At 37.7% G+C, this 22,688-nt stretch overlaps 2 long non-coding RNA genes across 8 annotated transcripts in view; one reads left to right on the top strand and one right to left on the bottom strand.

Moving 5' to 3' along the window:
• LOC138921844 (uncharacterized) overlaps positions 1-22,688 on the bottom strand; it is a 120,804-nt gene that overhangs the window by 73,296 nt on the left and 24,820 nt on the right. For 3 of the 6 annotated variants that reach the window (XR_011434745.1, XR_011434743.1, XR_011434739.1), the window contains exons 3-6: positions 6,370-6,573; positions 5,088-5,522; positions 4,437-4,671; positions 191-289 (exon numbers count right to left, since the gene is read on the bottom strand). This is a non-coding gene — a long non-coding RNA (uncharacterized lncRNA). The remainder of the gene's footprint in view (positions 1-190; positions 290-4,436; positions 4,672-5,087; positions 5,523-6,369; positions 6,574-22,688) is intronic. The other 3 variants (XR_011434741.1, XR_011434742.1, XR_011434740.1) reach the window with 3 other exon arrangements.
• LOC138921845 (uncharacterized) lies at positions 920-14,316 on the top strand. Of its 2 annotated transcripts, none has more exons than XR_011434747.1 (3): positions 920-1,033; positions 1,715-1,800; positions 12,121-14,316. It is a non-coding gene; the product is annotated as an uncharacterized lncRNA (long non-coding RNA). The 2 variants fall into 2 exon arrangements; XR_011434746.1 differs by lacking the exon at positions 12,121-14,316 and adding an exon at positions 1,899-3,209.

The raw sequence follows: 22,688 nt of genomic DNA on the forward strand, positions 1-22,688 counted from the left end.
TCTTTGCTTCCCATTTGAAAATTAATCTTCTGCTGTGTGGCTTTACTTTGTAATTTCTCTTGTCCTCTATTATTATTTATCATTTTAAATTTGTGTAGCTTGAGGGACAGTCTATTTTAAAGGTGTTAACAAAAAAGTTTTATGGCCAAAACAGCACACTCTTGGTAGCAAAGCAAACCATGCCACCTACCCAAAAGATTGTAGAACGTTTTCAGTATTCTGTTCAGGACTCCTAGGAATATGGTCCTAAGTACTTGGCAGGGTCCTTACCCCAAGAGGATAGAAAGCCCTGAGAATGAAGAGGCAAACAGAAATTCGTGGGTATGGAAGATGCATGCATAGATATGAAGATGCTGCAGTTTATTCTTGAGGATTTCAAGGTACCAAATAGAGGGAGTGCACTAGCAAAGCACTTCGCAAATGTGCACGTGAATCACCTAAGGATCTTGTTGCATGTGTATTCTAATTAATAGATCTAGAGTGAGGCCTGAGTCTCTGTATTTCTAGCATTTCTAGCATGCTCCCAGGTGATGCTGATGCTGATGATCCGTGGACAACAACTCTGAAAAGAGTCCTAGTAAATACAATAGCTAATGAAGGCTATTTTATGATTTATTTATTTACATCCTAGAAAAAAATTGTTCTAAGAAAAAAATTGTTACCATTTATAAAGTTATGGGCAATAGAACAAGATTAAAAAAATAAAGGGGGAAATTGGTGAAGGGGGGAAAAGTAGGAAAGGAAAAAAAGTATAAGTCTGAGAAGATCACTTGACATAGGAAATGCAAATCATCATGCCCCAAACAATGGCTAGAGGAGAAAAAGCATTTCTGTGCGCTTTAATGACCAAAATAAAATGAAAAACTCGAACGATTACAAGTCCTACAGTGTTTGTGAGATAAAATCTTCCCAGGGCTCAGCAAAAGCAAGTGGCACTGAGCACCAGGGGCATTGTTTTCTGTGGGTAACCATGCAGGAAGCCCAGATGAAGCAGTGAGCAACATTTCAACGTGTTCTGAGAGGAAACAGAATGGTAAATTCTTAGTTTTAATTTTTTTGATAGCGTATGCATCTGTGTAGACCAATGGCATAGGGCCAACATGTAGATTTATGACTCTCTGATGCTCTGGTTTGTTTCAAGAATAAGCTTTAGGATCTCTAGGATGGAAGGACTGCATATCCTTCAGTATGGATTATTTATATAGATATAAATCATATATATGTATCCAGCTCAGGAAAAATTTGTTTAAAAGGATGCATAAGAGGATATGGAATGATTTTTTTTCAGAGCTGAGGACAAATCTTCCACTAGGCACAGCCCACCAACATTTGCTAAGATGTAGACTAGCTGGTCCTTTAATTATCCACCCTACCACCAATCTCCAGAATATACATGAGAAGGCTAAATAGTTACCAGTGTGATCTTTGAAGGGAATTTACAGGAAAGAAGAGAGATGTGGCATTTTCCCCTTCCTGTGGGGAAGGATGGGAATTTTCTCCTGCCCAGTCAAATTTGGAGTCTCAAGAGAAGCAGTTGCTGAAGGACTATTTCCTAAAAGGAGAGCCACAGACTCTCACAGATATGCCTAATACTGTTTCTCAAGTGTTTTTGGCAGTGGCATGCTAGTAAATGTTTAACAATCTGCTCTCCGGAAAGGGGATAGGGGTGGAGGAAGACCTGATTTGTATCATTTGCTGATTTCTGTGATTTAAGTATTCTCATCATGGCCGATTTCAAGCTACAAGCCTGAAGTCCCTGACGTGAAGTTGTGAAGAGCTCCAGAACACCACTGATTTTAGGTAAACCCATGTTGCTACAATAATGGTCTCTGAATCCATGCCTTTTTGTAGTCTCCTACCACTTTAACTCTGGGCTTGATCATGCTACTTGCTTTTAGCCATGGGAAATCAGCAGAGGCTTAGAAAGTGCTTGTGCTTTGGGGCTTTCCCTAATGGAGTGCTGCATCATGTAAAGACGCCTGGGATAGCTGGCTGGAGGATGCGAGATCACTTGGAGACATATGGCCCCACGATCATCCAACACCAACTGCCAAATATCTGAGGGAGGTTATCTTAGACCATCCAGCCCCAGTCAAGCCACCAGATGACTGCAACTGTAAGCAGTACCACAAGCCAGACTAGCAGAAAAACCACCCATCTGAACCCATCCCAAATTGCTGATCCATAGAATTTTTGGCAAATAAAGTGGTTCTTGTTTTAATCCACTATGTTTGGGAGAGTTTTAACCTACTAAGTTTGTATGCAACAAAGATAACTTTGATACAAGATACAAGATAAGTTTGTATGCAACAATAACAATAGATAACTGATATACCCCACATGTGTCCCCTGGAGTTTGGGATGCACACGAGTATTGATGCTAGCAGAGTAGCTTATGATGGCCTAGCATGGAGAGAAGGGTTAGTATCAGGTCAAGCCACACTGCCATCTTTTGGTGAGCAAGATCAAGTCTTTGCCATGAAGGGGATCCTTGAAAGGACCTGTCCAAAAAGGCTACCTGCTGGGGCAAAGGACCCCACAAGAATAGATTGTGGGCAGTTGCCTGGAAGCAGGAGATGAGGGAGTATCATAAGAGAGGTCTGTCAGAAAGCTTATTGCCCACATCTGAAGGAAGGTAGAGAGAGGTAGCTTCCACCAGTGCGCTTCATGAAAGACTTAGGGTTTGGATGTCTACCAAGATAAGAGGGTATTCAATAGTCAGGAGAAACATGAACAACATTAACTCCAAGCTCTCTTTTCTCTACCGCTTCCTCTGAGGAGCCACTGGTGGGAGTAGAAGAAAGTAGAATAAAGCTGTTTCCTGTTTGTATTGTACCAGCCAATTCCATAACTTACAAAACTTATATTTGCATTTAAAGAAGTTCTAAATAATATTCTATGCATAACGAATGGCGTATGAATACTCAATTAAAATTTTAAAATATTGTCTTATCCATTCAGTCAATAAATATGGATTGGGGGTTGCTTTCTGTCGGGTGAGTCATAGGATCTAATAATTCAGCAATGAACAATATAAAGTTTTTACTTTCATAGAGCTTACATTCTAGTGTTGGGGACAGATAAAACAGATAAATACATAATCAAGTATGAGTGGAAAGTGCTCAGATGAAAATAAACATTCATTTTCTGATAGCACTCCACTGGGTTAAAGAGGGTCACCTCAATACTATTGGGTGTGGGTGATAGTCCAGGTTCTCCATTCAGCTTTCATTGACCCCTGGGTGGAAGGGGCTCCCTGTTACTCCTTTGCAGGAATTTGGGGCCAAAATTGCAGATAAGGAGAGGACAGCAGGGGAGCAATGGAGGGCAGAGATGCTACCTTTCATCAGGTCCTAATACTTCTCAAGCAACCAGTGAAGTGCTCAATATGTAGTTACTTGAGACAACTTAAATATTCAACACCAGGGCAGTGGATAATTCATACAATGGAATAGTATGTACCAATGAATGATAGCTACATGCATCAATATAAATGAATCTCAAGAACATAAGATGACAAATAAAAAGCAAGTCACAGAAGAAAACATATACTATGTTTCTAGTTATATAAAGCTTGAAAGCAGGCAAAACTAACAAAAGTATTTTTTAGGGCTACCTGAATGGGTGCAAATGAGAAACCATAAAGAACAATAAGGGAATGATTAACAAAATTGAAGACAATAGTTGATTCTGGGAGGAGTCGGTTGTGACTGGGGAGAGGCATACAGAAGGCTTCAAAAGTATCAGTAATGTTCTAGTTCAGCATTTCTCAAATTTTGATCTGTGTCAGAATCAGGTGGGGAACTTGTAAAAATAATAAAGCTGGAGCCCTACCCTACTTCCAGGAGCTTGGGGCTCTGTGTTCTCTAATAGCTCTCCAGTTGATTCTGATAGACACCAGGGTTTAAGAACCAAGGTTCTAGCTCTTAAGCTAGGTAGTGTGTAAACAGAAGTTTATTTTGTAATTATCATTTAACTATATATGTACATTAAATATACTCCTTTGTATACAATATGATATGTGTATAATAGTGAGACCTGGTGGTCTAGTGGTTAAGATTCAGCAGATCTCACTGCCATGGCCCGTGTTTGTTTCCTCACGAGGGAACCACACCACCAGTCTGTTGCTTGTCATACTGTGGTGGCTGCGTGTTGCTGTGATGCTGAAAGCAATCCCACTAGTATTTCAAATACCAGCAGGGTCACCCATGGTGGAGAGGTTTCAGTGGAGCTTCCAGACAAGACAGACCAAGAAGAAGGACCTGGCCACCTAATTCTGAAAGAATTGGCCATGAAAAGCCTGCGAATAGTAGTGGAGCATTGTCTGATAGAGCGCCAGAAGGTGAGAGGATGGTGCCAAAAGACCGAGCAGGGTTCTACTCTGCTGTACACAGGGTCACTAGGAGTCGGAATCGACTCGACAGCACTATACATACCGTTTCAGATTTTTATGTAGTTGCTTTAATGGCCTTGTCCATACTTCCTAGGCATGAAAACTTCCAGCAGTCCAAGCCTCTTGATCATGACTGGACAATCTTCAAGATACTTTATGTGACAGTAGTCTCCATTCAGAAATTAGATTGTCCAGTCTAGTTTGAGGCAAAACTCCAAACTTGGTTTAGCATTAAACTGTATTTCTCTCCCAGTTTATGCCTGGTTCAGACTAGAAGTCTGCAGTAGAGAAGGTGAGCTGTGGTTAACATGATTGACTTCTCTTTTTCCCTTAAATCCCCCTCCACTAGTTGCCGTAGTCAAAGCCACCACCATCATCTGTCACCAATACTATTGTGATACTCTATTAACTCATCTACCTTCTTTCAATTTTGCTCTCCCTACACCCTATTCTCCACAATGCAGCCTGAATAACAATTGTTTTAATTTTTTTTTAGTTTGAACTAATTTTAGACTTATGGAAAGGTCGCAGAAATAGTACAAAAGAGTTCCCTTATATCTCTCACTCAGATTTCCTTAATGTTAGCATCTTAAATGACCATAGTACACTTATTAAAACCAGGAAATTCACATTGGTACAATACTATTAACTAAACTACATATTTTATTCTAATTTCAATAGTTTCTCCACTGACCTTTTTCTCTTCCAGGATCCTTTCCAGGATCTCACATTGCATTTAGTAGTTGTTTCTGCTTAATCTCCTCCAATCTATAAAAGTTCTTCATTCTTTCCTTATTGTTCATGATCTTGACACTTCTGAAGAGTATTATTCAGTTGATTTGTCAAATGTTCCCTGGCTTAGGTTTTTCTGATTTTTTTTAATGATTGGAATGAGGTATTGTTGTATGCCTTTATTTAAAAACTTTCCAAGGTATCCAGTACACTAAGAATAAAATCAAACATCATGCACCAAATCTGGCATCATTTGGCCCTTGATTTTTGTTCTTGATTCAGTAAATCACTCTGGTCTTGTCACAGTGGGTATTATAGTTTGAATTCCTCAGGAAGCAGACTCTAAGATGAGTTTAACGAGCAGGACTTTATTAGGGAGTGCCCTCGGGACCAACCTCTATGAAGCAAAGGGAAGAAACGGCATGTGGAGAAATGGAGCTGCAATGTTGGCATAGTGACAGACTCCCAACTGACCCTACATGGAGCCCTGAGGCTAGAAATGGCCTTTCAGAGTTGTCCCCACTTTGAAATGAGATGGCCAAGCCTTATACTCCCCACATGAATCAATCATTGAATGTGGAACATCTTGGGAAAGATGGACCTTGATGGCATGGCACCTGAAGGTGCTGACACTGAAGGTTGTCTGCCCTTAGCATTCCCAGCAGCTGGGACAATAAGTCCTTCAATGAAGGGGCATCCAGGTGGCACATGACAGTGTTCTACCACACTGGCTTTCAGTTCAAGGTCTTTTTCCTTTTAGAAATTTTCATGTACTTCTCCTTCTAGCTTCCCTCTGGCTATCTGCATAGATGATTAATCCTCATTCTTCAGAAATCAGCTAAAATATCAGTGCCACAGTGAGAACTTCTCGATTTCCTTCTTCCTACTTGATGATTTTTTATTATATATCTGTTTATTAATTTAGTCTCCCAATGAGGCTGAGAGCCCCACAAAGGCAAGAAGCACATAAATTTGATTCATTTCTGTTTACCACCACTTAACAGGGGGCCCAGCCTATAGCAAGGCCTCAATAAACTGTCTAAAAAATGAATGAATACCAGGATAAATGGGTGAAATAAAATATAATAAATCTGGGTCTGTTGGACAGAACTTCAAAGTACGGTAAATAGTCACAGACAATCAGGGAATGATCTAGGGTATTTGCTGTGATGCAATCTCCTTAAGTAGGAGGTTCAGGGAATGGAAAACATAGTGAGAAACTCAGAAGTCAAGAAAAGTCAAACCTGTTGTTGAAGATGTGCTTTAGTCTTCTCAGGCTGCCATAACAAAATACCATGGATTGCGTGGCTTAAACAACAGAAATTTATTTTCTCACAGTTCTGGAGGTTGGAAGTCCAAGATCAAAATGCCAGCATGTTCAGGTTCTGGTGAAGGCCCACTACCTGGTTTGTAGATGACTGCCGTCTTGCTTGGCTTGTTGGTTTGTCCTCACATGGCAGAGAGAGAGAAGGAGAGAGAGCAATCTCTCTGGTGTCTCTTCTTATAAATGCACTAATCCCCTCGTGAGGGCCCCTCTCTCATGACCTTATCTAAATCTAACTACCTCCCAAAGTCTCCACCAACAAATACCACCACATTGGCAGGGATGGCTTCAACATATATATTTTGGGCGACACAATTCAATCCATAGCAAGATGCAACACATTTTGTATTATTTGTTTAAAAGACTAAACACATTAGCTCATTATCCTCTTCTAAAGCATATAGTTAGTGCTCAAGGAATAATATCACCACATATTAAGTTTGAAATACTAAAGATACACTCCTTAGGACAACATGTGCTGTTGGTAATTAAATATGAGCAACATACCAACCTTTGAGATAGCAATTTTCAAATGCTCATGTGCATTAAAATCTCCCGGGGATCTGGTTAAAATGCAGATTCCTGGGCTCCATAGCTGGTACTTCTGCCATTTTAACCACAGCCCCAAGTGATTCTGCTACAGATGAGTGAGGATCACATTTTGAGAAACACCTGACTGGTTAAGTCAGCAATAACTTAGTCCTTCAAACTGAGTTCAACTTTTTGCTACCTCCTTCCTTGGCATGACTGCAAGGGCATTGCAGCATTAACAGGGAGTCTGGTGGGTGTTTACGACTGTCCTAGGTGCTTAAGCAATGGGGGAAAAAGAAGGGTGTTTCTGATAGCCAACAATCCACTACTCCCACTGCAAAAGCATGTGCACAGAGAGAGAGAGACAGAGAGAGAGACAGAGAGAGACAGAGAAAGAGAAAGAGACTGAGAAAGAGAAATGGTGCAAAAGGATTTGATTACGGTTGGGAGAGAGTTGGTGGGCAGCTGTGGGAGAACCAGGAAGTGGAGGCAGCACTGTCACTGAATGGACAAGCATAATCACTTCAAAAGATTTTCTAATCTTTTTTGAAATTAATACCTTTAGAGCAGTTTTAGGTTCACAGCAAGACTGAGGTGAGGGTACAAAGATTTCCCGTATACTCCCACATACCCCCTGCCCTGCCACTACACATGCATCGCCTCACCCATTATCAACATCCCCCACTAGAGTGGCACATTCGTTACAACTGATGAATCTACATTGACATATGATAATCACTCAAAGTCAATTATTTACATTATGGTTCACTCTTGGTGTTGTACATTCTATGGATTTGGACAAATGTGTAATAACGTGTCATGTTATTACATGCAGTATCATGTAGTATCATGCAGAGTATTTTCACTGCCCTTGAAATCCTCTGTGCTTTGCCTATCATCTCTCTCCCACTCCAAAGCCTGTCAACCACTGATCTTTTCACTGTTTCCATAGTTTTGCCTTCCAAAATGTTGAAAATGTTGGAGTCAGACAGTATTTAGACTTTAGATTGGCTTCTTTCACTTAGTAACATGCGTTTAAGGTTCCTCCACATCTTTTCATGACTTGATAGCTCATTTCTTTTTAGCACTGAATAATATTCCGTTGTCTGAATGTACCACAGATTATTTATCCATTCATCTACTAAAGGACATCTAGGATGCTTTCAAGTTTGGACAACTGTAAATAAAGCTGCTATAAATATCCTTGTGCAGGTTTTTGTGTGGACATAAGTTTTCCATTCTTTTGGGTGAGTACCAAGGAGCACGGTTGCTGGACCTTATGGTAAGAGTATGTTTAGTTTTATTAAAAAAGCACCAAACTGTCTTCCAAAGTGGCTGTACCATTTTCATTCCCATCAGCAATTAATAAAAGTTTCTGCTGTTCCACATCCTTACCAGCATTGGGTGTTACCAGTGCTCCAGATTTTTGACATTCTAATAGATGTATAGTGGTATCTCATTGTTGTTTTAATTTGCATTTCCCTGATGACATATGATGTGGAGCATCTTTTCATATGCTTATTTGTCATTTTTATATCTTATTTGATGAGATGTCTATTAATATCTTTTGCCCACTTTTTAATTGGGCTGTTTATTTTCTTATTGTTGAGTTTTAAGAGTTCTTTGTATATTTTGGATAACAGTCTTTTTATCGGAAGTGTCTTTTGCAAATATCTTCTCCCAGTCTGTGGCTCGTCTTCTCATTCTCTTGGCATTGTCTTTTGCAGAGCAGAAATTTTTAATTTTAATGAAGTCCAGCTTATCGATGATTTCTTTCATGAATCATGCCTTTGGTGTTATATCTAAAAAGTCATCACCATACCCAAGGTCATCTAGGTTTTCTCCTATCTTATTTTCTAGGAGTTTTACAGGTTTTCATTTTATGTTTAGAACTGAGATCAATTTTGAGTTAATTTTTTTGTGAATGGTTAAAGTCTGTGCCCAGATTCATTTTTTTGCATGTGGATGTTGGTTGTTCAGCACCATTTGTTGGAAAGACTATCTTTGCTCCATTGTATTGCCTTTGCTCCTTTGTCAAAGATCAGTTGACCATATTTATGTGGACCTACTTCTGGGCTCTCTGTTCTTTTCCATTGATCTATTTGCATATTATTTTGCCAATACCACACTGTCTTGATTACTATAGTTTTATAGAGTTTTGCAGTCACGTAGTGTCAATCCTCCAACTTCATACTTCTTCAATATTGTGTTAGCTATTCTGTGTCTTTTGCCTCTCCATATAAAGTTTAGAGTCAGCTTGTCAATATCCACAAAATAATTTGCTGAGACTTTTATTGGGATTGCATTGAATCTATAGATTAAGTTGGGAAGAACTGACATCTTGACAATATTGAGTCTTCCTATCCATAAATAAGGAATATCTTTCCATTTATTTAGTTCTTCTTTGGTTTTGTTCACCAGAGTTTTGTAGTCTTCCTCATAAAGATCTTGTACACATTTTGTTAGATTTATACCTAAGTATTTCATTTGGGGGGGAGGCTAATGTAAATGGTATTGTGTTTTTAATTTCAAATTTCACTTGTTCATTGCTGGCATACAGGAAAGTAACTAACTTTTGTATGTTAACTTTGTATCCTGCAATCTTGCTATAATTGCTTATTAGTTCCAGGAGTTTTTTGTTGATATTTTAGGATTTTCTATATAGACAATCATGTCATCTGAACAGACAGTTTTATTTTTCCTTCTCAATATGTATATTTTTTATTTCCCTTTCTTGTCTTATTGCATTAATTAGAACTTCCAGTATGATGTTGAAAAGGAGTTGTGAGAGGGGACATTCTTGCTTTGTACCTGATCTTAGTGGGAAAGCTAGTTTCTCACCATCAAGTATGATGTTAGCTGTAGGATTTTTGTAGATATTCTTCATCAGGTTGAGGAACTTACCCTCTATTCATAGTCTACTGAGAGTTTCTGTCAGGAATGGGTGTTAGATTTTGTCAAATGCTTTTTCTGTATTTATTGATATGATCATTTGATTTTTCTTTTTTAGCCTGTTGATATAATGGATTACATTAATTGATTTTTGAATGTTGAACCAGTCTTGCATACCTGGCATAAATCCCGCTTGGTCATGGTATATAATTCTTTTTACACATTGTTGGATTTTATTTGCTAATATTTTGTTGATAATTTTTGCATCTATATTCATGAGAGATATTGGTATGTAGTTTTCTTTTCTTGTAACATCTTTTTCTGGTTTTGGTATTAGCGCAATGCTGGCTTCATAGAATGAGTTAGGAAGTATCCCTTTGCTTTTATGTTCTAAACTCGATTATAGAGAATTGGTGTAATTGCTTCCTTAAATGTTTGATGAAATTCGCTAGTGAATCCATTTGGGCCTGGTGCTTTCTGATTTGGAATTATTAATTATTGACTTAATTTCTTTAATAGGCCTATTGAGATTATTTATTTCTTCTGTGAGAAGAAATAACTTGTGTAAGTTTCAACAAGTATGTCTTTCAAGGAATTTTATCAAATTTGTGGACATAGAGTTGTTCATAATATTCCTTTATTGTCTTTTTAATGTCCATTGCATCTATAGCGATGTCACTTCTTTCATTTCTGATATTAGTAATTTGTGTCCTGTTTTTTTTCTTAATTAGTTTGGCTAGAGGCTTATCAATATTATCTTTCCAAAGAACCAACTTTTGGTTTCATTGATTTTCTCTATTGATTTCTGGTTTTCATTTTCATGGATTTCTGCTCTAGTAATTATTACTATTTATTTCCTTCTGCTTCCTTCTGATTTAATTTGCTCTTCCTTTTCCAGTTTCATAAGGTGGAAACATAGAGTATTGATTTTAAATCTTTCCTTATTTCTAATATATACATTCAATACATATATTAGAAGAGAAGCACTGCTTTTGCCACATCCCACAAATTTTGATAAGTTGTGTTTTTATTTTCATTTAGTCAAAAATATTTTTAAATTTCTCTTCAGATTTCTTCTTTGACCTACGTATGATTTAGAAGTATGTTGTTTAATTGCCACATGTTTGGGAATAATGACTTTTTAAATAATAAATGAAGGAAGGAAAATAGTCAAATGAAGACATTTTTTGTAATCTGGTATGGCCTAGCCCAGCACAATCAAGGCTGTCAAAATAAATGGGAATTTGAGAATATAATTTTTATCTCTACGTTGGACTTCTATACCTAACAAGACTCACTTCTTTCCATACCCAAGAGCATTTATGGAATGTAGGTTAAGATCAGCTAACTTGAGGATGGAATTTCATTATCGTAAATTTTTAAGAACCACTACAGCTGCTGTGTGCAATGTGGAGGACTGAGACAAGTGAAATCCAGTTTGGCCTCCATTATGATTAACACTATATAAGAAATTACATTTTCTATTATTATTATTCAAGTGTCGATACACATATTTTTAAACCCAGTCTAATCTGATAACAGAGCTGACCATGGAAAGGTGAATTACTTATTTTCTGCTTTACCTATTTATGTTATTATCTAAAAGTTACATTATTTCGTTTAATTAGGGCCTAAAATAGGGATGAAATAGCATGAATCAATTATATAAATGGAAGGGAAAGATTAAAAATAAAAAAATTAATTTTGTGTTCATCATTTAACTATTTTTAATCTCATTTTAATGTAAGAGAAAGTTAGCCCTTTTTTCCCCCTCAGCTGAGATTTCACTGTAGCTTGAAAGATAATAAATAAGTAGTTTCTGGGTTTTATTTTGTGATGAGTGAGTATTTAAAAAAATTATTGCTTAGGGGCTGGCCCCGTGGCCGAGTGGTTAAGTTCGTGCGCTCCGTTGCAGGCGGCCCAGTGTTTCGTTGGTTTGAATCCTGGGCTCGGACATGGGACTGCCCATCAAACCACGCTGAGGCAGCGTCCCACATGCCACAACTAGAAGGACCCACAACGAAGAATATACAACTATGTACTGGGAGCTTTGGGGAGAAAAAGGAAAAAAATAAAATCTTTAAAAAAAACTATTGTTTAAAACATCTTTCTCTTATATGAGGAACAAATAAAATAGAATCCGATGACTAGACTATGTTTGTAACAATTGTTTGTTAAGCCTGGGACTTTTTAAAAACAAGTATACAATTATTCATCTAATCTAAACTTTGCATTTTTCTGTTTTCAGGTCAGACTGCAAGAGCTTGAGGTCAAATTTTGATGGAGCACCCAGATGTCCTCAGCTGTCATGGAGAATACTTACCATACTTGCTTGCATATTTTCCCCATTATATTGGCAGATGCTTAGTTATTCACATAGAAGAAAGAAGTGGATTAAAGAGTTAACCTATCAGTCACTGTAGCCTGGGGCCAATATTACCCTTGATGTGATCCAGTGCTTTCAGCTTTAGTATGTTCTTTCAGAAGGAAGCCATCATTTCACATGTGGCTAATAAAATAATAAGAAGAATAGTAATAATAATAAGGAAAAAAATCTGATACCTATTGAGCATCTTCTACCCAACTACACACACACACCATTCTGCCTCTTCTCTCCACCATAGTTTTCATCACCTCCTCATACACCCATTCTTCTCCCTCCTGGTGAAAAACTGGCAAAGGGGCTTATGCAAGCCTACAGAAACCTTTGAGATGCATTGGTTTGGTGTGAAATGCCCTCACAGTTACGGAAGTGTGGCTTTAACTAAGGGTTCCTCAGCTTGGACCAAATGTTTGCAGCATTATGTAGGGCGTTGTTTGCACTTCAAAAAGAAGGATCAGCAGGAAAAAAAAATGATACAAAAGGATTTGCTTACAGTTGTGGGGAAAAAGATTTCTTTGTTAGTCAAAGACCAAACTTCTCTCCTGAACATCAAGAACAAAAAATAACAGCCCTATGAATAGAACAAATGTGGAAATATTGCCAGGACTGAAAATTCTAGCCCACAGCAACTGCCAGTCTTAGGGAACTTCCAGAGGTCTGAGAACTACTGCTGTTTGCCCCCAGCAAAAATTAGGAGGAAAAAAGTTCCCTTACCTGTTGTTAATTGCCAAAACATGCGTGTCAAGCCTTCTTTGATGCAAGAACTTCTTGGAAAGTTTATACGCAAATGGGGAGGAAAAGGTGGCAATGACAGAGTTTTGCTCTATTACCTTTTGTAATTTTCTCAAGTATCACAAATGTTGAACACCCGAGAGGACTAAACTCTAAGGCTTGGAAAAGCTAGACACCAAGAAGATGCATCTTTTCATCTTTTCCAGGTTAAGGGGATCCAAATAGCTCCTTCTGTTTCAAATGACCATGAGTGCTCCTAAATAGACAGACTCACTGGCAATGTGTAACTAAAGCTGGTTGTGTCACTGCGCCTGGGTAAAGCATTTCCTTCCAGCCCTGAGCTGTGTTTCATGGTGCTACTAATGAATTGAGGTGCTACTTTGGTCAGTAAATTTAATGATCAATGCAGCCAAACAATGGTTTTGTACTTTTTAGCTGAATTGGTTGTTAAATCAAATGGCTACATTAGGGCCAAAAGGGAGAGGTTACATGCTCACCTAGAAGAAAATATGGAAAAAATTATCATACTCTCACAATTGATGAAAATCACCACTTTTCTATAATGAGAAATCTATAAAGTTTGGGTTTCTTTAAAATGATTATTGAACTTTTTTAACTACCCACTTTTATGTTCAGCATCAAGCAAAGTATAGGTAAATGAAACTGGACAAATCCTTGTATGCTTTACTCTATACTTCAAAAGTGAATAAAAAAGCATTTTTTTCCAAAAAAAAGGAATGCAAATTAGCTTTAAAATTTTTCTTTTTTCCTTCCTTCTTTCCCTTCTTCCTCCCTTCCTCACCTCCCTCCCTTTCTTCCTTTTCTCTTCTTGCTTTATTGGAGAATGTGTGGGTTGGAGGAAGTTGGAATATATAAACATGAGGTAAACCTAAGAGACAACGTGAAAAGTTTCTTCAAGTAAAAAGCATGAGAAGAAGAAAGAACAACAGGAAGTAAGAAAGGAAGTGGAATAGGGAAGGAAAAATACCAAAGACTCCATGAATTCCATTTAAAATACACAACAATGAAATTAAAGGCTTATGTTGGTAAGCTTAGGAAAATAAATCCAGAAGAAGAAAATCATTTAAGAGAGAATTTTCTTCATTTTTCTATAAGTGGAGAGGAGAGTTTTGTTTTGTTTTGTTATTAAGCTGGTTTCATGAAGTATATTTTATTGGCAGAATTTTTGGTGGAGTAATTAATTACTCAGAAGAATGAAATGTAATGCCCATGGTCACACCTCGGGCAGAGCTGGGTTGGACCACCGTGTCTCCTAATGCCTAAACTGGCGTTCTTTTCACTGTATTGCACGAATTCTAAGTTAAGAAAGCTTTCCAATGCAATGCCTTACTATTTTTAAAGGACATCTTAGTTTACACATAAACAAATTGTCTGCAGTTTGGCTGGAGGTGGAATACCTAATTCCCACCTCTCTGGTTGCCTGTGGTCATACTTTTGGCCTCTGTCCAGCCCTTACTCAAATTTACCTGGTAAATGAGATTGGGAGAAAAAAACTGGGCAAGTGCAACTCTATTCCTTCCTCTCTCTGGTATCTGCCTGCAGAGAGCTGAGAGTTTCCACAGGAGAGGTCTGTGACAGGCAGATAATTCTCCCTAATGCCTTGAGGCGGTATCAGGAAGCCTAGTCTGCCACCTACCTAAGCTTCATTCTCCAAACAGCTTTAGCAATAACAAAGCTGATATTTTTAATCTCATCTTTTGAGTTCCACAAGCCCAGATGGGAAAAAGGGGTGTAAATTATTGAGACTCCTCGAAGCCCAACATATTCTATTGAGAGACACATCTTGTAGTGGTTAAAAACATGGACACTGGAGGGGCCGGCACCCTGGCATAGTGGTGGGGTTCGTGTGCTCCGGATCGGCGGCCCAGAGTTTGCAGGTTCAGATCCCGGGCCCAGACCTATGTGCCCCTCGTCAAGTCATGCTGTGCCAGGCATTCCACATATAAAATGGAGGAAGATGGGCACAGATGATAGCTCAGGGCCAATCCTCCTCAGGAAAAACAGGAGGATTGGCAACAGATGTTAGCTCGGAGCTAATCTTCCTCACCAAGAAAAAAACATGGACACTGGAACCAGACTGACACTTACTAGCTGTGTGACCATGGGCAAATTGCTTAACTTCTCTGGGCCTCTGTAAAATGGGAGAATAATAGAATCTACCTCAAAGTGTTTTTGTAACCATTTTAAAAAATAAAAAAGTGACACACAGTAAGCACTGTATCAGTGTTAGCTTTATTTTTCTATCTTATAAAATTAAATAGCTAGTTTTTAACAGTGCTTTATTACTATATAGGACCTTTTATTACATAAATATTTCAAGTATTTATTTTTATATGGGAGACAGTGTAGTTTATGGTTAAAAGTGTGGGCTCTGGAGTCAGACGCCTGGGTTCAAATCCTAGCCTTGTGATTAACCAGTTGTGCAACCTCAGGCAAGTTACATAACCTCCCTGCATCTCACTTTTCTCATATACAATATTGGGATGATGATAATACCTAACTTATAAGATTGTTGTAAAAAATGATAATATTTATAAACTTCTTAGAAGAGTACCTGATATTCTATATGTTTTTATTAAAGAAAATAAATAAAAATGGAGTGTAATGGCAAGGACCTACGGTAACTCTATGTTTAATCTTTTGAGAAACTGCAAGATATTTTTCCAAAGTAGTTGAAATATTTTACATTTTCATTAGCAGTGTATGAGAGTTCCAATTTCTCTACATCTTCACCAACACTTATTCTTGTCCATCTTTTTTATTACATCCATCCTAATGGGTGTGAAGTGGTATCTCATTGTGCTTTTGACTTGCATTTCCCTGAAGGCTAATGATGTTGAACATTTTTCATGTGTCGATTGGCCATTTGTATATCTTCTTGGAGAAATGTCTATTCAGATCCATTGTCCATGTTTGAACTGGATTGTCTTTGTATTATTGAACTGTAAGAGTTCTTTATATATTCTAGATACAAGTTCCTTATCAGATATATGCCTTGCAAATACTTTCTCCCATTCCGTAGATTGTCTTTTCACTTTTTTGATGGTATCCTTTGAAGCACAAAAGTTTTTTTTTTTTTTCTTAAAGAGTGGCCCTGAGCTAACATCTGTTGCCAATCTTTTTTTTCTTTTTCTTTTTCTTTTCCCCAAAGCCCTCCGGTACATAGTTGTATATTCTAGTTCTAGGTCCCTCTAGTTCTGCTATGTGAGATGCCACCTCAGCATGGCTGGATGAGCGGTGCTAGGTCCGCACCAAGGATCAGAACCAGCAAAACCCTGGGCCGCCAAAGTGGAGCACATAAACTTAACCACTCAGCCATGGGGCCGGCCTCTTGAAGGACAAAAGTTTTTACTTTTTGTTTTTTGCTGGGAAAGATTCACCCTGAGCTAACATCTGCTGCCAATCTTCCTCTTTTTTTTTTTTCCTCCACAAAGCCCCAGAACACAGTTGTATATTCTAGTTGTAAGTCCCTCTAGTTCTTCTATGTGAGCTGCCACCACAGCATGGCTACTGACAGATGAGTGGTGTGGTTCTGCAACTGGGAACTGAACCCGGGCCGCAGAGAATGCTGAACTTTAACCTCTAGGCCATCAGGGCTGGCTCAAAAGTTTTTACATTTGAGGAAGTCCAATTAATCTATTTTTGTTGTTGTTGCTCTCATGTTTTTGGTGTCATATCTAAGATACCAATTTCTTTCTTTCTTTCTTTTTTTGGTGAGGAAGATTTACCCTGAACTAACATCCACTGCTAATCTTCCTCTTTTTTTTTGCTTGAGGAAGATTAGCCCTGAACCAATATCTGTGCCAATCCTCCTCTACGTTGTATGTGGGATACCTCCACAGCATGGCTGATGGGTGGCGTATGTCCACACCTGGGATCTGAACCTGTGAACTTGGGCTACCGAAGTAGAGCGTGCAGAACTTTAACCACTTGGCCACAGGGCCGGTCCCCAATTATTTTCTAATTAATAAGAACAAATTATTTTCTTAGTTTCATTTTCAGGTGGTTCGCTGTTAACGTATATAACTGATTTAATTTATGCATATTGATCTTGTACACAGAATCCTTCCTGAACTTCTTTATTAATTCTAACAGTATTTTGGGTGTATTCCTTAGGATCTTCTATATATGAGAGTGGTTCATATAAAAATAGAAATGGTTTTACTTCTTCCTTTCTAATCTAGATGCCGTTTATTTCTTTTTCTTGCCTGAATGCTCTGGTGAGGACCTCCAGTCCGATGCTGAATGTAAGTAGTTCGAGTGGATATCTTTGTTTTGTTTCTGATCTTAGGGAGAAAGCATTCAGTATTAAGTATGATGTTAGCTGTGATTTTTTTGTAGATGCCCTTTATTAGAAAGAGGAAGTTCCCTTCTATTTCTAGTTTGTTGAGAGTTTTTATCAATGAAGAGGTGTTGCATTTTATCAAATGCTTTTTCTGCATCTATTGAGATGATCATGTGGTTTTTGTCCATTATTCTATCAATATTTTGTATTACATTGGTTGATTGATATTAAACCTTGCATTCCCAGGATAAGTCCCATTGGTCATGGTATCTAATCCCCTTTATGTGTTGCTGGATCCAGTTTGCTAGCATTTTGTTGAGGATTTTTGTGTCTCTATTCATAAAGGATAGTAGTTTTATTGTGATGTCTCTGTCTGATTTTGGTAACAGGTTAATACTGGCCTAATAAAAATGAGTTGGGCAATGTTCCCTCCTCTTCTACGTTTTGGAGAGTTTGCGAATAAGTAATATTAACTCTTCTTTAAATGTTTGGTAGAATTCATCAGTAAATATATCTGGGAATGGGTTTTTCTTTGTGGGAAGTTTTTAAATTACTAATTCAATTTGTTTATTTGTTACACCTCTATTCAGAGTTTCTATTTCTTCTTGAATCAGTTTTGGTAGTTTGTGTCTTTATAGGAATTTTTCCATTTAATCTATGCAATCTAATTTGTTGGCATACAGTTGTTCATAGTATTTCCTTATAATCTTTCTTATTTCTGTAAGGTTTGTAGTAACAGTCTCTCTCTCATACCTGGTTTGGTAATTTGAATCATCTCTTTTTTTATCTTGGTCAGTCTAGTTAAAGGGTTGTGTATTTTGTTGATCTTTTTAAAGAACTAACTTTTGGTCTTGTTGATTTTGTTTGTTGGTTTTGTATTCTCTACTTCATTAATGTCTGATTTAATCTTTATTATCCCCTTCTTTCTGCTTTCTTTGGGTTTAGTTTGCTCTTCTTTTTCTAGTTTCTTAAGGTGGAAGGTTAGATTATTGATCTGAGATCTTTTTTCTTTTTTAATATAGATGTTTAGAGCTATAAATTTCTCTCTAATCACTGCTTCAGCAGTATCCTGTAAGTTTTGGTATACTGTGTCTTCACTTTCATTTATCTCAAAGTATTTTCTAATTTCCTTTCTGATTTATTCTTTGATTCATTAGTTATTTAGAAATGTGTTATTTGATTTCTACATATTTGTGAGTTTCACAAAAAATTTTTTGTTGTTGATATCTAATTTCACTCTTTTGTAGTCGGAGAACATACCTTGTATGACTTCAATCCTTTTAAATCTATTGAGGCTTATTATATGGCCCCGCATATGATCTATCCTGGAAAGTGTTCCATGTGCACTTAAAAAGAATGGTATTCTGCTCTTGTTGGATAAAGTGATCTAAAGATGTCTGTTAGCTCTAGTTGATTTATAGTGTTGTTCAAATCTCCCATTTTCTTGTTGGTCTTCTATTTTTTCCAGCCATTATCAAATATGGGTTATTGAAGTCTCCAACTATTACAATTGATGGCCCACATATTTTTATATTAACTCTATAAATATTTCCTGCTTAGCCCTCTACCCATTTGCTATACCTGAAATTTATATTTAAACTTTAATACCCCACCACAGCCTATCCACCTCTGCTCCTTTTCTCCACATATACACCAGAGAGAGACACAAAACTTTGGGGATAGATAGGAGTAAATGTCAGGGAGACTCTGAGCTGGGTGGTATAAAGGATCAGCATAGTACACTAGTGGCAGGCTTAAAAGATCAAATCAGGTTAAATCTGACTGAAGTCTGAATTCAGTTAAACGAGGAGACTTCAAGGCTCAGGGCCCTAAGTTCTATAGTAGAAATCACAGATGAGTATGATTTCATGGCCAATTGACTTTTGACAAGGGTGCCAAGACAATTCAATGGGGGAAAGAATAGTCTTTTCAACAAATAGTGCTGAGACAACTAGACATCCACATGCAAAAAATGAAAATGAAGTTAGACCCCTACTTCACACCATATAAAAAAATTAATTCAAAAGGAATCATAGACCTAAATGTAAGAGCTAAAACTATAAATCTCTTAGCAGAAAACAAAGCGGTAAATCCTCATGACCTTGGGTTAGCCTTCTTAGATATCACACCAAAAGTGTAAGCAATGAAAGAAAAAATACATTACTTCGACTTCATCAAAATTAAAAACTTTTGTGCTTCAACAGACACTATTGAGAAAGTGAAAAGACAACTCACATAAGGGGAGAAAATATTTGCAAATAATAAAACTGACAGGGACTTGTACCCAGAATAAATAAAGAACACTTACAACTCATCAATAAAAAGACAATTAAGTGAATTAAAACATAGGCAAAGGATTTGAATAGACATTTCTCCAAAGAAGATATCCAAATGGCCAACAAGCACATGCTTAACATCATTAGCCACTAGGGAAATGCATATGAAAACCACAATGAAGTATCACTTCACACCCACTAGGATGACTACAATAAAAAAGATGGACAAGAGTAAGTATTGGCGAGGATGTGGAGAAATTGAAACTCTCATATATTACTGGTGGGAATGTAAAATAGTGCAGCCTCTTTGAGAAATAGTTTGGCTGTTCCTCAAATAATGAAATATACAGTTACCATATGACCCAGAAATTTCCCTCTGAGGCATATTCTCAAGAGAATTGAAAGCATATATCCTCACAAAAACTTGTATATGAATGTTGATAGTATAGCATTATTCATAAAGCCAAAAATGGAAAAAAACGCTGAATATCCATCAACTGAAAAATGGATAAACAAAATGTAGCATATTCATACAATGTAATATTATTTAGCCATAGAAAGTAATAAAGTACTGATACATGCTATATGAATGAACCTTGAAAATATTATGCTAAGTGAAAGAAGCCAGACCCAAAATGCCATACATATTGTATGCTTCCATACAATCATAAAAACCACTGAACTGTATACTTTGAAATGTTGAACTTCATGGTATGTGAATTATATCTCAATAAAGCTATTATTTTAAAAAACACAAATAAGATAAATTCCCACCTCTTGAGAAAGTCACAATTTAGCATGGAGGAATTTGAGTCATTGCTGGTGTTTAGAGTTGAGCCTCTGTCTGGACTTCTCATCCAAGATGTCAGTGCCCTCAGGACAAACTGCTGTCACTTACTTGGAAGGAGATGATTCTCCCAAACATCAGGGGAATGCAAGACCCCATTGTGCTAACTGTCTGTCCACCAGGACTCCTGGCATACATACAGTAGACACTCAGAAGTTCTTGTTGTACTAAATTAGTTTCTACCAAATTCTCTCAGCTTGTCCATGGGAAATTCATTTAGTTCCCTGCTGGATCACTCCAATTCTAGATACCTGTCATGTCTACGTGGATAATTACTACCTCAGAGATCTTTCTGTTTTCACTAACTGTCCTAGTGGATATGAGCCTGTCTTGTTCTACCTTCAACCAAGATCCATTTCTGAGTGTGCTGGGCAGGTCTCCTTTCAGCTACCTGTCAAGTGACCTCAGATGGCTGGAGAGGCAAGATGGTCTTATACAAGAGCTTGGGAGTTAAGAGTCCAAACCCCCACAATCTCCAATTTAGATAAATAGCAAAGCCTAGTCTCTCTTCTTTCTCTCCCCACCTTCTCTTTCCAACTTCACACTGCAGAAAGAGTGATCTTTAAAAAATGTAAATTGGATCATGCCTCTTCTTTGCTTAATTGCTAACATGGATTGAATGCTTAATGTCAAGTACATTTCTAAGCCCCTTATGTCTATTGACTCACTAAATCTTCACAACAATAAGTATTATTATTCTCCTTTTATAGGTGAGCAAGGTGAGGCACAGAAAGGTTAAGTTGCTTATCCAAGATAACACGTCCGTGAGGTGTTGGGGTGAGAAATGAACCCAGACAGCATGGCTCCAGAACCCTTGATCTCAGCACTATGCCATCCCCCTCTCAACAGCTGTTCATCCCACTGACAGTAAAATCTTTACTATGGTTTTCAAGGCCTGCATGATCTGCCCCTGCTTTCCTCATCAACTACCATCGTCCAGTACCTGAGCTCACCACGCTCTAGTCACACTATCCTGCTGTTAATTCCAAGTATGTGTCAAGCTCTGTCCCACCTCAGTGCCTTTGCACTTTCAATTTTCTCTGTAATGCATCTCCTCTCCTCCCCCTCCTTCATATGTCTGGCTGTTCAAATGTTACCATGTCAGAGATCTTCCCTGATCTTCTCCTAGGAAATACCCCCATCTCTAGCTCTCCATCCATTCACCAGGCCATTCTCATATGACAACAGCTTCCTCATTTCATTCAGATCAGTTTTCTCAGTGTGTTTACCAGAAAATGAACTACCTCCCCTGCTGGACTGTGGGATCTTGAAGACAGGAACTATGTCTGGTTGGTTCATCTGGAGCCTAGCTCTCTATCTGGCAGAATGTCAGCACTTAATCAAAATTGGCTTAATAAATGATGAAGAGGACTTAACTCACACCTTTGTTCTAGGACCTATCAACTTATATTGCCATTGTTTTGAACTTCTTAAAGCAGGGTTCTATTTTGTTAATTTTTATGCCCTTTGTGTCTAGTATATAGTAGTATTCAATACTCTTTAATATATCTTGAATAAAGAGAATGAATAATGGAGTGAGCCAATAAGGACTGGGATTTGTCAAGGAAGGTTTTATAGAAGACATATACGTATACTTGAATGACTTACTTCATTTGCCAAAAATATTTTTTCAGACATAAAAGATATGCATTTTTAAGGCTCCTTATGAAGCAAACAGTTCTTGCTAAACAACATATCAATCATTCAAATGTAAATGAGAAAATACCATATGGATACTTTAATTGCAAAAAGCCATGGGCTTCAGCTATATGTGAACCTACAGAAAAAGATAATTTTGCCAAACATTTAAATAGTGACAAGGTGTTAATGCTGGTTTCCAAACCCCCAAAGTGGCAGATCACATCTACACACACCTTCTGACCTGGACCAAGGGCCAGCTGATTTAATCCCCAACAACAGTAGCTGCTGGGAATCAACTTGTTAAGTTCGGATGAGTGATCAAGAAGACAGATATGAATTAAATCAGTTGTTGTGTAGGCTGTTCATTTTACTCATACTTAATTAACCTACATTTCATCATTCTTGTAATACAGTGCTTAAGACAAAAGTCTCTGAAGTCAGAGTGCTGGGTTAGAAGCCCAGCTCTATCATTTACCTACTGTGTGACTTCAGGCAAATTACTCTCTAGGCGTTGGTTTCCTGGCTTTTAAAATGGGGATATTGATAGTACCTGCTTCAGTGAATGTAAAATGCTTTACAGAGTGCCTGACACACAGAAATCCTTCAATAAGTGTTGGATATTAATAGAGGT

This window comes from Equus caballus, chromosome X, assembly GCF_041296265.1.
Source record: "Equus caballus isolate H_3958 breed thoroughbred chromosome X, TB-T2T, whole genome shotgun sequence".
Lineage (NCBI taxonomy): Eukaryota > Metazoa > Chordata > Mammalia > Perissodactyla > Equidae > Equus > Equus caballus.